Genomic DNA, 15753 nt, shown 5'->3' on the forward strand with positions numbered 1-15753 from the left:
TTGACCATCATGCTGAGAAGCATGCAGTATATTATGAGGTCAGCTAAGGTGTGCAAGCAGGGAGAGAGGGGCAGCATCGCGCTGGTACTTTTAAAAGGTCAAGCATTACAGGAGGGAGACCCTGGGGTCAGTGATTAGGGCAAGGATAGGCTCACAGGATATTAGATGAGGACAACAATCAATGGTCTGTTAGGGATGAGTGAGAGGGAGAAGTAAAAACAGGCTCCCAGTTTCTGTTTCAGGCAGCTGACAGGTCAGAGGTGGCATTTCCTAAGAGAGGCTATGGGATGGGGGTGGGGAACCTGTCGGGGCAGCTGTTGAAGTGCTGCGCCTGTGGAGCATCCTCCTGGGGATGTGAGCACCAGGGACCTTTCAGGGTTCCTTCCCTCTACGTTCTTTCTGCTATAAACAACATTGCTATGAACAGTGTTCTTGTTAACAAAGCCTGATGGCTCCTTGACAGTTTTCTCACATCCCTGACATAGTAAGAGACTTTTTTGGTGATATTGCACTGAATTATTGAGTTTGTCTCTTCTTGTCACCAAACCTTTCAAAGTGAAACCTATTTACCCTGACTTCATTCCCTCCCCTTTTCCCATTATTTATTTTATACCATGCTGGGCACTAACGATGAAAAATAATAATAATTCTCTACCTTAGAATTTCAGGCTAGAAGGGGAATCAAACATGAAGACAAAAATACTATGTTGACATGATGGTAGAGGAAAGAAGCATAAGATGCCATGAATGCCAGAAAGGAGACACCTGAGGGCCAGAGGCTTTTTCCCTGAAGTGAATTTCTGGGCTCACTCCTCTTCTGCCATGATTTTAGGATCTTTTGACCTTCATTCTAATCATCTGCTTCCAGCATTAAAAAGCCAGAGACACGCCTTTTGTTGGTTCATTAGTGGCTGGTATCTCACCATCATTTAGGTGAAACCTTTTCTTGCTTTGTTTTTGCTTTTAATTTGGGAGGGGTGAGTGCCGTCAGTGTCTGGGATGCACCTTGCCCATAGCTCCTCCAAATAATGGGTCTGTGGACCTGAGGTACTCATGGGCCCCTCAAGGCCACACACAACCAGACCCAAAGGGCTGCATCTTTTTCTGGTCTCCTGACCTACTCTGGAAGTATCATTATCTTCCCCACAACCCCATAGTTTAGGAGAGAAAAAATGAGGGTACTACTCATTGAGATAGAAATCCAAGAAGAAATGCGGTTATTTCTGTTTAGATCTCTGGCTTTTAGCAGGAGGAGGAAAGGGCGGAATCATGAATTTGGTTGTAGACACAATAAATTGAGATGACTCTGGGACACTTAAGGAGAGATGCACATGTGGGCCTGGAGTTTCAAGGGAGGCGGTTGGAGCCAGAGATGATGCTGTGAGAGTTACTAGCATAGAGATGAAGTCTGGGCAGTGGGGGTAGTGTAGGAAGAATGTAGACCAAGTCCCAAAACTGACAGTTTAAAAGTTAAGCCTTCCTGCAGTCATGCTTTGTGTGGCCAGCACAGTGTTTTAAAATAATGTGAATCCTGTTAGGCAATGTGTGGCTCTAGCTTGCTGTAATCCCACCAATTGTTGTTGTCTTACCTCTGGCCCAATTCACATATATACAGTACTTTCTTGGCTCTTGAAGGATTTGAGTTGGTAAATTTTGTAAGAAGAAAATGGAGTAGCAACAAAGAAGGAGTGATTAGGAAGGAGAAATGATGGAGTAAAGTGGGAAAGAATGGGCAGAGCCTGTGGAAAATCAGGAGAGAATGAAATTTTGTTCTTTCTGAAAGAATGGAAGGCAACATAGTCAGTCTTATAATAAAATATTAAATGTGGGTTTCATTTGATCTAACAATCTACTTATACATGTTTAACATAAGTAATAATCATATCTATATATAATTATTAATTATAATATGCCTTATAATAGCAAAAAAATTGCAAACAGCGGGTCTCCCAGCCAAGAATGATTAATATAATGTGTCCAAATGATAAAATAGTATATAATCATGAAAAATGATGTTGTCAGACCATATTTATTGACATGACTCTACATTTATAGTTAAACTTTTTAAAAGTTATGGAACAGGTCATATAAGATAAATCCATTTATGTTAAATGCCTGTTTATGGAAGGAAAAGTCTGGAAGCCCTCACATATAAATCCTAAGAACCACCCAAGAGCTAAATCCAGTAGACTTTTATGTGTCTTTGACCTCTCTTGGCTTTTGACATTATTGGCCTTTCTTGGCTTCCTGTTCCTTGTCTTCTTTTCCATCCTAGTCCCATAGACTGGCACTTGGGACTGAAAAATGGCAGACTCAGTCCTGGGAGAACCCTTGAAACCAGCAGCCTGTTTACATCCTGTGCAAAACCAAAACAGGGCACTTACTGGACTATTTTTCCTGGGAAGAAGTAGTCACGGATCATATTTCCCTGGCTCTTTGAGTCTACATAACTCTTCTGGAATAAAACCCTTCCCAGGGTCTGTGGGTACAAGTCCCCTCTCCTTGCCCACCCTCTAGCAGAGTCGCCTGGCTGTCCCCCTCTCTCCCACGCCTTCTCTTCAATCAAGGAGTTATTTTTAACAGAGTTGTGTATACCATGCTTGAATCCTGGCAAAACACCAGAGCTTTGGAGTAGACACTCAAGATGGAAATAGTCTCCCACAACCTCCCCCTTCCCAGAGCTTTTCCTTTTAAAGAGAGAAAACAACTTATCCAAACTGTAGACACCCCTACCAGAAAGTTCCTGGACACTAGCACTGAGTGACTATCTCCATGGCCTAGACCATGAAGTTGAGGCTGGACCTGCTGCCACTTTGGGCCTGTCTTCAGCCCAGGGTGAGCCCAAGGACAGGATGACTCCAACCACTTCCTGGGATTGGTAGGTCTAGAGGCCCTGTGTCCCAGAATTATGGCGGTTACCTAGTCCATCCCCCTTCCCAGTAGTTGGGCACTGGACCTACAGAAGTAGCCCATCTATTTTGAGATTATTATTACTGAGTAACTGGAGAGTTTTTAAAGTGCCAAGTCCTGCTTTTCTGTAACTTTTCTCTGTGCTTTTTGCTGTGCGTGCCAGAGCCACACAGAGCAAATACTCTTCCACATGAGCTGTCCAGGGATTTGAAGCTGGTGGTTGTGTGACCCAAGTCTCTAGCCAGGCATCTTTGCTGTCATGAGGTATCATTTCCTCCCTAACTCAGTGGTCCCTTCTCTGGGTCAATTCTGTTGTATTATTGTTCCCTTTAGAAGATACCCAGAATAGAACATGTGCTTGCTCTGGGGTGTTCTGACAGAGAAGATAGAAGAAATATTTCCCCATTTCTGGTGCTCCTCATAATGACTGACACTCAAAAGACACTACTTTTATAGTTGTCCTGTCACACTGACTGTAAGAATTTCTTGACATACTGCTGCTAAGCCCCATCCCTGTCCTGCTTGGCATGTGTGATGGACTCCAGGGGCCTTGACCAAGCCTGGCTAGGTGGCTCTGCTCTGGAGCCACATCCATGTGTGAGAGGAATGGAGGGTATTTGTAAGGGATGCTGTGGAGAATGGAAGAGATTGCTTTCAGGGACAACCCCAAAGACTGCCAATGCCAAGCAGCAGAGCAGGCAAGAGAAGACCATGAGTCTGTTGTGACGGCAGTCTGTGTGCCTATGTAGGTTGTGTCCAGCAAGGTTAGTCATCCAAGTATAGGGACAGAGATTCTCCAGACCAGAAATCTTAGTCAGATTGATTGTGCTTCTAGGGGATTCTTGTATGGGAAACAGCCTCTGTTCCTAAAGTGAGGAGAAAGGTGCTAGGGGCTAGAATTGGAACAGGACTCAGTTCTTTCCAGAAGGGTGCAGCCATGACCAGAGTGCATCAGCCAGGTGAGCATCTGACCAGGGATAGTTGTTCCCAAGACCCTCCCTATACGTGGGGACAGTAGCAGCCTCTGGTGAGTGGAGCCCTCAGGCCTCTTTGGAACAAGGTGGCCAGTATACATGGCAGGCAGAGAACTCTGGAGAAAGGGGTTGGGGTACAGCCAGGCAGTGTTGCTATGTAAACCTTTGCTGTGGGTGGGATTATAAGGACAACAGTTCCTGAGCCTTTGGCTCAAAGATCTGTTGTGAGGACAAGACTTTTGGAGCCTCCAGATTCCTGAGTTAGAGCAAAGTGGCTCACACCTACCCATAGAGATGGATGTGTGGAGCAGTACAAGCCTGCCTGTGGCTGAGGAAGTTCCACTAGGGCCTCTGGTGAGGCGGTTCCTCCATCAGCCCTGCCGCTGACCTGGCACTCCCTGAGGGAGAAGGAGGGCATGGCTGATACCAAAACTGGGAGGGGAGGAAGGGAGGTGAAGGAAGCTGACAGTTATTGAGCAACACGGTGTGCCAAGAACTTCCCATGCTTTATCTCAGTGCATCTTCACAATAATCCAGGAGGCAGGAGGCGTTCTTAGCCCTTTACAGTCATTCATTCAACAGGTGTTCAGCGAACAACACCTGTTAAGTGACAGGTTCTGCTTGAGGTACTGGTGGGAGAGCAGTGAGTGACAAATGTCCCTGCCTTCATGGAGCTCATGCTCTAGTGCAGAAGCAGGCAAAGGAGCAAGATAGAAAAGAAAACTGCAGAAGAGGGAAGACTAGAGAAAAATACAAAGGAATGGGGACTTGCTTGTCTCCGCGACCCTTTACTCTACCTGGATTGGCAGTGCCGGGTCTTGGGGAGGTGTCGTGTGCCTAGAATGACCTGTACAAGCCTCCCGTCCTCCTCCCAGTGGGTTGACTGGATAGTCCTGATTACAGCAGGATATAGAGGAGCTTGGGGGTCACTTAGTGTTTCAGCCCATAGTTTATGGCTGTGACAGGCCACTGTCCTGTGTACAGGGCCCATTCTTGTGACTGTTCATTCATTGCTTACAATATTCTAGGTGCTCTTCTAGGTACTCGGCATGTGGTGTTAAAGGCATGTGACTGGGGGTGTAGTTTAGTGGCAGAGCACGTGCTTAGCATACATGAGGTCCTGGGTCCCATTCCTGGCACTGAGAGAGAGAGAGAGAGAGAGAGAGAAAGACTCTCATGAGTGAAATATAGGGCTTTTGTGTTTGGATATGTGGGGCTGGGGTGTTTGTAGAGGTGAGGAAAGCGGAAGTGGGGAGTGCTGGCATCTGTGTTTGTGCCAGGGATGGAATTCTTTTTTTTTTTTTTTTAGTTGTAGATGGACACAATATCTCTTTTTATTTATTTATTTTTATTTTTTAGATGTTGATAGGCCTTTATTTTGTTCATTTTATTTCTATGTGGTGCTGAGAGTCGAACCCAGTGCCTCACATGTGCTAGACAAGTGCTCCACCACTGAGCCCCAGCCCAGCACCTGGAATTCTTAAGGCAGTTTCCCGTGTGCACCTGGACAGTAGATCTGTGGCAGGTGAGGTTTTCAGCTATCGTTAGCTTGGCCCATTCTATTTGACACTTGGTGCTTGGCAAGAGAAAAATTCTATGCCTGCAACCTCACACAAAGTCCCTAAAGTTAGGAACAGTGCTGGAGTACCTGGACTGCAGAGAGCAGCTAGAGTACTTTCCTATGGAAGAGACCCCAGCTGAAGCCAAAGGGGACCTGCATGGGAAATCCCAAGAACAGTCTGCATTAATGCATTGCCAACCTGGGGCAGTGACACAGAGCGTGATGTGATTCCAGCCTAGTGGGTGCAGGGATTCCTTACTTCCCTGGCCAGCACAGGGGGCACACCCCTCCTACTTTCATTCAGGGAGACACAACTAGGCCACAGTGAATGCCCTTGAGGCAGCAAACAGCCAGATAGGTCGCCCCTTTACTCTGTGACTTGAGTGCTCTTCAGGGGAAAGAAGAGAAGAGGGATAGGTTTAGGGGAAGCTAATGGGCTCCTTGTTTCTACTCTGGTGAACCTGGGCACCAGTGGGCTATCTTGGACAAGATGCTCAGGTGAAGTTGGCTATATAAGTCTTGAGTGCAGGACTTGGGGTCTAGATTTGGGATGGAGATTTAGCAGCCACCAGTTGGGTACATGCATCTAGATGTCTGGGATTTGAACCCTCTGGTGACAGTCACAGTTTTCAATCTTTTCTCCATCTTCTTCCTCGAACTGCAGGCAGTGAGAGTAGACAGGGGTCAGCAATGACTGCCCTTGTGCCCCTCCTGGGTAGAAAGTCTCATCTGACAAGGTGGCTTCTGCTTATTCACTGTTGTGTTGTCTCATTTCTGAGCAGAGAGGGAAAAGAGAAAAGAGAAAAAAATAAATAACACAACTGAAACCTTCCCTTTCTCCAGGAACCCCATGTATACAGCTCAGAAAGTAACATCCATGTGTTAGGCTCCTGTAGCAGGTTCTTCTTCTTCTGATTCTAAAGACCAGAAGTCCAAAATCAGTATCCCTGGGCTAAATCAGTTCAGCAGGACTGTGCCTCCACCCCACCCCATGCTCTAGAGGATTAGCCATCTCTCAACTTCTGCAGCTTCTCCAGTGGGGCCGGTATCCCTTGTCCTATGGCCATGTTACTCCACTCTTGGCCACTGCAGCCTTGTCACCTTTCCTTCTTTGTATGGTAAAGCCTCCTGCTGTCTGTCTCTTCTCAGCACGCTTGTGGGTGCACTTAGGGCCCACCCAAGTAATCCAGGAGAACCTCCTTATCTCATGGCCACAGAAGTTTGGATTCTACCAGAAAAAAAACAGGGACAATAAGCAACTAATCAGTAAATTATAAATTAGGTCAAGATAAATACTATGGGGGAAAAGAAAGTATGTCCAGGTGACCAAAGCAGATTGGAGTGGTGAATAGGCTGGTCAGGGCATATCCCTGCTGAACTGATTTAGCCCAGAGAATGACTGAAGTCTTAATAAAGGTGGGACATAGGGAGGGAGAGAGCCAGTGAATATCTGGAGGAAGAGCATTCCAAGCTGAAGAAACAGCTGGAGGTAGAGTGTAGATATTGGAGTGGAGCAGGAGAGAGTAGTGCAAGAAGAGATCAGAGAAGACCGAGGCCTGCAAGCCATTGCGAGGACTCTGGAGGACCCAGGAGACATTGCACATGTGGACAGATTGATTTTTGATGGAAGAATAGGTACTTTCTCAGATTTATCAAGAGGGAAAGAGGAGGACGTGGAGCAGATAGAGATGGTTTTGTAGATTGGGAGGAGACAGGTCTCTGGTCTCATTTAATAAATACTCATCTAGCACCTACTATGCCAGACACAGTCCTATGTGCTGGGGTCCATAGCAGGGAACAAAATAGGCGGCTCCCTGTTCACACAGGGTTTATGTTTTTCATATAATAATAAACAAGTATACATAGGAGAGCTTAAGCAATGAACAGGATAAGTTTATGTAGTGATAAATGCTTGTGAGAAAAATAAAGACAGTGATGTAATGGAGAGTGACTGGAGGAAGAAGCCCACTTAGATGGAAGAGTCAAAGAAGGCCTCTCTGAGAAGACATTTGAACAGAGGGCCAAATGCAAACAAAGAGCCAGCCTTAGGAAAGAGCCAGACACACACAAGAAAAGTTTGTTGTATTTCAGGGTAGACAGAATGGTAGCAGATAAGGGAGGAGAACGTGAGAGGTAGGTGGGGACAAGACCCTGTAGCCTGTGGTTGGTTTTATTCAGATGCAGCAGGAAAGTTCTAGTCAGAGGAATGGTGTGATGTGGTTGTTGATTTAGGAATGTCATTCTGACCAGAGAGATGGGCAAGAACTGTCCATTGACAACTACAGGAGCCAAGAAGTCACAAATTGAACTTGGACAGTAGCAGATGGAGAGAGGTAAGTGGGTGAATTTAGAATGTTTAGCAGTTGTACCAACAGGACTTGCTGATGAAAGGCAGCCAAGAAAAAGAGATGAATCTAGAGTGACTTCAAGGGATACCATCCAGTTGGCAAGAGAGAGATTCATTTGTAAAATTGTTATTTCTCTTTGTGGAATGTGAGGATCTGGGCAACTGAGAGTAAAAAAGAAAAAAGAATGGCTCCTAGGACTGGGCTCGATCCGCTGCATTAGCCCAGCATTGCCTTCCTCTGCCTTAGCCAGAACCCTTGTGCCTGTGCCATGGTCCTATGAACCGCTGATATTTCCTCCCTGTCCATCCTTCCAGCAAACCTGCTGCAGGAGTGCCCACACTCAGTTTGAATCCTTCTAACATCTTTCTCTGCATGTGTTTCCGGGCTGCTTGGGATGACCCCTAGTGATACACTACTGTGGCTTCATGGTCCCCAACTGTGGACTGCTCCTGCTCCTGTCCTGGTTGACTTGCCATGGGACTGTTCCAGTCCTTTCCATCCATAGATCACTGCAGTCCACACCCTGCCCCACACTCCCCAAATCCCCAACCCTAGCAGTGTGCCAGAGAACACCCTCCTTGCTGCTTCCAGGGAAAAGGTGTCCTGCCCCTGTGTGCCTCCCCTCCTCTTTCTCCTGCACCCCTCTCCCTTCTCTGCTGGTCTCCTTCCTGTTGATACAGACATGCGCTGTACTTCCCCACCCACTTTCCTCTCCAGCCTCCATTCCATCTCTACCCTCTCCCTCCTCAACCCTGCAGTTCTGGTTCTGTCCTCTCTGCCCCTGATAGTGTTTCCCTAAGGGGCTAGTGACTTTCGTGTATTCCCAAAAGCAATGTGGTAAATAAGAATGTGGCTATAAATAGTGCTGATCCATGAGGTCATTGCAAGGATTAAATAAGATAATGCACACAGATCATTAGCACAGTGCCTGGGACACTGCAAGAGCTCGGAAACTATTCACTGCTGTTACTGTGTTGTTATTGTATGTTTATCACTTATTTCACAACTGCCTCTACTTGGCTGCCTCACCCATTATCCACAAAGGCAGGGACTGAATTCTTTATTGTCATAGTCCCCAGGACTAGCACAATGCCTGGTATAAGCTGGGACTTGGTGCCTCTTGGAGAGATGGATGGTGGGCCCTTAGGTTACATGGCCTCTGGGGGCAGTCTGACCTCATCCTCCACATTAGACTCTCTGGGTGGGAGCGTTTGCCTCTTGCAGCAGCTTCTTTTGTCGGCTTCCCTTCTCTCCTGCACCTCCCATGCCGCCTCTCTCCTCCCCTCCATCCTCCACATTAGGTACAGGCTGTCAGCAGCGTCGCTGGGAGCCTGTCAGCAGGAGCCCAGGCACTGCCCCCTTGAGGGCCTCTGGCTCAGCCTCTCCTCTCCTCCTTCAGCACAGGCCTCCCTGCCTGTCATACATGTCATGTGTGTGGCTCCAGCCTGTCTGGACACAGATGTGGCCACAATTCCTAAGCAGACAGAGGGGCAGTAGCTGGCAGCATTTCAGACCCAGGAGGGGTGGGGTGGCTGTGAACAGTGGCGGCATCTCTGGAAGTCTGGCCCTTTGGAGCAGGGAGATTAAAGTGTCCATGAGGAGCCACACAGAGGCAGCCCCAGACCTCCACAGATGAGGGGCACATTGGCCTGGATTGACCCTGGAAGTTGCACACTGTGGAGGCTGTCACCCCAAGCCAGTCTTCCCACTGGCAGCCCACAGGCATTTACCCAGCACCTGGCTCTGTGCTAGGAATGCCACACAGCCTGGTGGAACCAGTGACATCCTGGAAGGCTTGGTCAGCTTGGTGTGACTCAAGGAAGGCTTCAGGGAGGTAGAGATGCTGGAGTCAGGCTTATGGAGTAAGCAGAAATTTAGCACGTGACTGAGAAGGGGAAGAGAATTCTAGGCAAAGGGAACGGTAGCATGAAGTCAGGGAGGTGTTGGGAGCCTGGCAGATTCTAGAAACTGTAAGTAGTTGGATAAGCCAGAGACCTGAGAAAGGGACAGGAATGGAGGTATCTAGGTAGGACTGGAGAGGTAGACAGGAGCCAGATGACTGTGTAAACCAGTCTAAAGAGCTTAAACTTTATCCTCTAGGGAACAATTGCTGTTGGTAGAAACTCAATATCAAACTAATTCAAGCCAAAAAGGAAAGATATGAGTTTACACAGCTAAGCTCAGAAGCTGAACTTTCAGGCCCACCTGAATTTAAGGTTCACACCGAATCTTTCTCCCTGTTCCTTATGGGCTTTCCTCTGAGTCTAACTGTCCTACAGCTAGCTTTGGCCATGTAGCTGTAGAAGATGGTCCCAAGTATTCCAGGCCTGGGGATGGCAAGTTTTTTTTCCTTAAAGGACAGCCAGTAGATATTTTCAGTTTTGTGGTCCTAATAGTTTCCATCACAACTGTTCAACTCAGCAATTATATCATGAAAGCAGCCATAGTCATAGTGGAAATGAGTGGACATGGTCATGTTCCAGTGAAACACTGTAGGCACAGAGCAGATAGCCAGGAGGCTGTAGTTTGCTCATCCCTCTTCTAGGCTCACATGATCATTGTAGTTTACTCTCTTAAAAGAATAGAGGGATTCCCACTTCCCCCCAGTGTCTAAATGTGAAATTAGAGAGAAGAACCATGCCTCACACTTATGTCAGGTGCCTGTTCATGACTTACTGAGAAGTGGTCTGCTGGTTGGTTAGCCTGGGATGCGTGCCCATCCCAAAAGCAGTGGGGTAGAGTCAGCTCAACCAGGATTATCCAGAATGAAAAATGAGAAGCCAGGGCAGCAGAAGGAGTGAGAGACAGACATCCACTGCAAGGTGCCAGCAAGAAAGAGCATGAACTGAGTGCCTGAAGTCACCAGTGATGATGCAGCTTGAAATTGGTCCTGACACAGCCTCAGGGCGCCAGGCCAGCCCTGCAGTGCTGACACATGCCCTGGCCAGCCTTCTCCCCCCCCCCCCCCCCCCCCCCCCCCTCCGCGCAGTGTCTGCGCCTCAGCTGCTGCATCACGCCCATCAGGATGCACTTGCCCACTCATTCCTTCCTCACACACTGCTCCACCCTCCCAGGTGGGACTAGAGGGCAGAGTCCCTGCAGGCAGGACCAGACAGAAGCCCCTCCGTCCTTGCTGCACCCTGGCCAGCCTCAGCAATAGCTGTCCTCCCCTTGAATGGGTGATTGCTGGGTTTCTCTTCCGTCTGGCGTTGTCTGTGCCACCCTCTGCTCAAATACCTCCTCAGCATTCTCCTACCCAAGTTATTTATCTTTCAAGGCCCAGCTCACTTGTTTCATCATCATCTTCAAGAAGCCTTTCCTGTATGCCCAGAATATTCCATGACCTTTAAATCCCTTATGATTCCAAAATATAGGCTGTGAAGACCTATTTCCTTCTGGTCATTTCCCTGTCTCCACCATGAGCTTCTTGAGTGAAGGACCAGTATTAATTTACCTTTAGGTTCTTCCTAGCACTTGACACAGGACCTAGCACTGATTGGGCAAGCAGTTGCTGGATGGAGCTGCCTTTTCCGACTCCATCTCATCCTACATATAGTGCAGAGCCAGGAGCTTCCTGCACAGGCATGGAACAGTACTTGTGAGTGGGCACCTGCTGCTTGTCTCTTTAGCTTTTAGCTGCTCCTCTTAGGACATATGCCCTATACATTCACCATTCTTCTCAGACTCTTGTTCTCCCATGGGATGAGCAAGAGAAATGGCAGCATGGCATAGCCTGAAAGGCATTTAGAGCGTGTTTACCTTGGTTGCTTGAACATATACCAGAGTCTTACCATGCAGGACCCTTTTTGGAGGAACTACAGCAGCCACATCCCAAGCTAGACCACGTAGATTCTAGAAAACCCATGCGCCGCCTCTGCTTTGTCTACCCCTACCACCACCACCACCACCACCACCACCACCAACACACACACACACACACACACACACACTTCCCAGAGCAGATTCTAGGAAGGTGGATCTGTGGGATTTGGCTCTCATCTCATTGGGTGAATCTCACTTTTCAGGCCAGTGACTGAATCTAACAAACGATGTGCCGTGGTCCCTGGCCTAAGTCCCCACTACTGTGTTCTGCCTTCCCTTTGCCTCCTGGGCTGCTAGCATTCCTCAAACATACTGGGAGACGTGGCTAGAAGGCTGGCCACCCTGCCAGACACACATGTAAAGCTGAAGCTGTATGCAGCCCTAATCCAGCAAACCTACCCCTGGAGGCACATTTTTCATTTCAGGAGGGTAAGAATGAGGAGCAAGGCCCTATACTGGATCTTCTGGTGCCCAAATATAACCATTCTCTACTCCTAAAAAGACTCAGCCAGCTTTGCCTGCAGGCTTGATATTCTGGGCCTTAGAAAATGGTTTAAGTTGGGGCTGGAGTTGTGGCTCAGTGGTAGAGCACTTGCCCAGCATGTGTGAGGCCCTGGGCTCGATTCTCAGCACCACATATAAATAAATGAATAAAATAAAAGTCCATCAATATCTAAAAAATTAATTAATTAATAAAAAAAAAAAAAGAAAGTGGTTTAAGTTGATGAGCCAGGGTTGGGGACATTCACCTTCTTCACTGCACCTCAGCCGTGCTGAGTGACTGGTCCATGCAGTAAGCTGAAGGAACCCTTAGGAGGGTCCCAGGTTCCCTTTCCTGGATGGTCACACTGCCCCCTATGCCTACTCATAATCCTGTCTTAGTCTTCAGGACTGGGGGCAGAGCAGCCTTGTAGATCCTGGAGTCACAGACTTGTTATGAGAGGTACAGGAATCCGATCATCCCCCAGCATGTGCTCTCTTAAGGCCCCAAGCCTTCAAACTATTAGGCTCGAAGATCTAAAGAGAAAAGACTAGCAGGTTCCAGTGTAATTTCCGCCTCCTCCTTCCCCTGTGCCTTCTCACGCACCCCCACACCCTGCTGAAACCCGATCCTGAGGCCACCTCGCGTGCAGCAACTCTGGCAGGGCTGGCGGGCTGGGGCCTGTCTGCTGGAGCCTGCCGCACCCTGCCCACCCTGCCCTGCTACCCCCTTGGTCAGGGCAAGCAGGTCAGGTGTCCTTCATACCCCACTAGCCTGACCCATCATTCTATACCTTAAAGGCCACTGCCTTGACCAGGCTCCCGCAACTGACATATTGGTCAAGAGAGAAGCTCCTGGATTCTGTTCCAGGTATAGTGTGAGGCTTAGCCCGAGCCACCTGCAGAACACACACACACACACACACACACACACAACCTTTACTATCACCCGCCCCCACATTTCCTGTTGTTTATGGCCCTGGGCAGGCACTGAGCCACCTCCCAGGATCTGAACAAAGTGCAGAGGGAACATTAGCAGAAGAGTACAAATCTACCTGGGAAGCCAAGGAAGGCTTTCCAGAGGAAGTAGCATTAGAACTTAAAGAATAAGAGTGAGTTTTCCAGGCAAATAGAGAGGAAAGGAGGTTGAGGAGTAGAGCAGAGGCAGATGTGCCAGGCAGAGAGGCTGCCTGGTAAATGCATGAAGACACCATGTTCAGGGATCTATAAATGGTGCATTCCCAAGAGAGTAGTAATCTCAGGAGGAAAATCCAGATTGCATTAGATTGAGAAATGAGTAGGAAATGAGGAAAGGAGACAGAATATCCACTGTTCTTTCTAGAAGTTTGGCTATGAAGGAATGGAAAGAGAGATTTAGAGCTCAGGGGAGTACATGGTCAGCAAAGTTTGCTGAGTTTGCTTTCATGTGGGAGAGAGTTTATATGCTTAGGAAAAGCAAGTAGGGATGAGGTCCAAGGCGTGATGGAATGATGAGCTTTGGTGGTACAGATATAAGGAAGCCAAGTTTAAGGATAGAGAAAGGAGCTAAAAGATTTGCATTTAAGGAAGCAAGAAGCTGAGAGAGTTCCCCTTGGATGGTCTTGGTTTTCTCTGTGAAGTGGGTGGGAGAAGAGATGTCTGCTTAGAGAAGTTTGGAAGACGACAGAGAGTGTATGAGGAGTGAACAGTGTTTGGAATAGCTGCTGAGCAAATGTGAAGGCCCAGGTGGTATCTCTGTGTATGTGTGAGCACACATGTCCATTCATGTGTGTTTTCAAAGCACCTCAACTATAAAATGTGCAAAAGTGTAGGATTAGAGAAAGCTCATTAATGTCTAGTTGGGTTTGCCTAACGAGTGGTCCAAAAAGTCAAGGAACCAGGGGATACTTGGTCCTGTGGGAGGAAGACAGAAGAGATGGATGGGCTCTAGGCAAGAGAGATAGTAGACTAGAGGTATGGGTGGGAGCCAAGGGGCTTAGGAATGGCAAAAGCAAAGGAGAGAAAGAAATGGAATGTTAGGAATTCTTATTCAGAGAGTAATTGGAAATAAATATTTTTGAAGTGATGAAAAGTTCCAGAATGTGATGGTAGAATTGAGTAGCTGACTTGGAATGGAGATGAGAGTGACTGAAGTCAAGTAGGTTATCTGTGAGCCAGAACCTTATGATGTTGAAATTTCTGAGTGCGCAAGAAATGGGTTTGTATGGAAGATAAGACAGGTGCTGAAATCTTCAGTGAACATGGCAGAGTTGGCAGATGGCTTCTTAAAAACCTGGTGAAGATAGATAAAAAGGTAATGGTGGGTGGTGGTAATGGAGGGAGGATGTGCTGGGGAGGCCATGGTACTGGCCGAGACTGGTACACCTTTCAGGGTTCTCTACTGTTCATGTTGGGAGTTGTAGGATAACAAAGAATATAGCATATTCCAGGTGCTTGCTCACATCCTAAACCTGATCCCCATAGCCATGAAAACTTGTCGGTGGCCAGAGAAGGAGAAGGAAGAGGAGGACAGAGCTCCGCACAAGGTGAAACAAGGACACAGTAGAGAACTTCCTGAATCCTTCAGCTATAGTCAAGGGTGCAAGGAAGGAAAACCTGGAAAAACATGAAAATTGCCTAAGAAAATGTGAAGAGCCACACACAGAATAGTTCTAAAACAGAGTCCTTTGCTAGTCATATGGAAATAGATGAAATTGGATCTAATCTTTATACAACCAAAATGGCTCACAGATTTAAATGTAATAAAATGAAGACATCCTGGAAAAAAAGTATGGATGAATTTCCCTGTGAGATGGGGATGAGGAAACCTTGCCTAAGACCCCAAATCCATAAGTAATAAGGGATATGATTGATATATTTGACTACATTTTTTAAAAAAATCTATTGCTAAAGAGAAAAAAGAAAATACCACAAGCCAAGTAAATAAAACAAACAGGAAGAAATATAAATTATATCCCAGAGGGCTTATATATTTAATATATAAAAAGCTTCAAAAAAAAGATAAAAAAAACAACTAATATTCTATAGAAAAATCAGCAAGAGATCTGAACGAAGTTCACTGAAAACTGCAAATGGCCCTTGCATATATGAAACAATTATTAATTTAATTTGTAATTTTAAAAAAATGCCAGCCAGGTACAGTGGTGCATGGTTATACTCCCACCTACTCTGGAGGCTGAGGCAAGAAGATTGGTTCAGCCCATGAGTTTACAACCAGTCTGAGTAGCATAGCAAGACCCCTCTCAAAATCAACAGCAGCTGGGCACAGTGGGACACACCTATAATCCCAGCAACTCAGGAAGCTGAGGCAGGAAGATGGCAAGTTCAAAGCCAGCCTCAGCAATTTAGTGAGGCCCTGTCTCAAAAATTTTAAAAAATTGGATTAGGGATGTGACTCAGTGGTTAAGCACCTCTGGGTTCAGTCCCCAATACCAACAAATAAATAAAACAATAGCTGGCACAGTGGTTCATACCTATAACACCAATAGTTTGGGAGGCTGAAGCAAAATAATTGCAAGTTTAAAGCCACCCTCAGCAATTTAGCAAGACCCTCAGCAACTTAGCAAGGCCCTGTTTCAAAATAATAAAAGGACTGAGGATGTAGCTCAGTGGTAAAGCATTAACACTCTGGTGAGATGCTCTTTTTTTTTTTTTTTTT

At 46.9% G+C, this 15753-nt stretch overlaps 1 protein-coding gene and 1 long non-coding RNA gene across 5 annotated transcripts in view; one reads left to right on the forward strand and one right to left on the reverse strand.

The window, feature by feature from the left end:
• Window positions 1–15753, forward strand: part of St3gal3 (ST3 beta-galactoside alpha-2,3-sialyltransferase 3) — a 193473-nt gene that overhangs the window by 144003 nt on the left and 33717 nt on the right. The gene's annotated exons all lie outside the window — the stretch shown is intronic.
• The window catches only part of LOC114094279 (uncharacterized), a 46238-nt gene continuing 34802 nt past the window's right edge, over window positions 4318–15753 (reverse strand). For all 3 annotated transcript variants that reach the window (XR_003583002.2, XR_003583001.2, XR_003583000.2), the window contains exon 5: window positions 4318–6219. This is a non-coding gene — a long non-coding RNA (uncharacterized lncRNA). The remainder of the gene's footprint in view (window positions 6220–15753) is intronic.

This window comes from Marmota flaviventris, chromosome 10, assembly GCF_047511675.1.
Source record: "Marmota flaviventris isolate mMarFla1 chromosome 10, mMarFla1.hap1, whole genome shotgun sequence".
Classification (NCBI taxonomy): domain Eukaryota; kingdom Metazoa; phylum Chordata; class Mammalia; order Rodentia; family Sciuridae; genus Marmota; species Marmota flaviventris.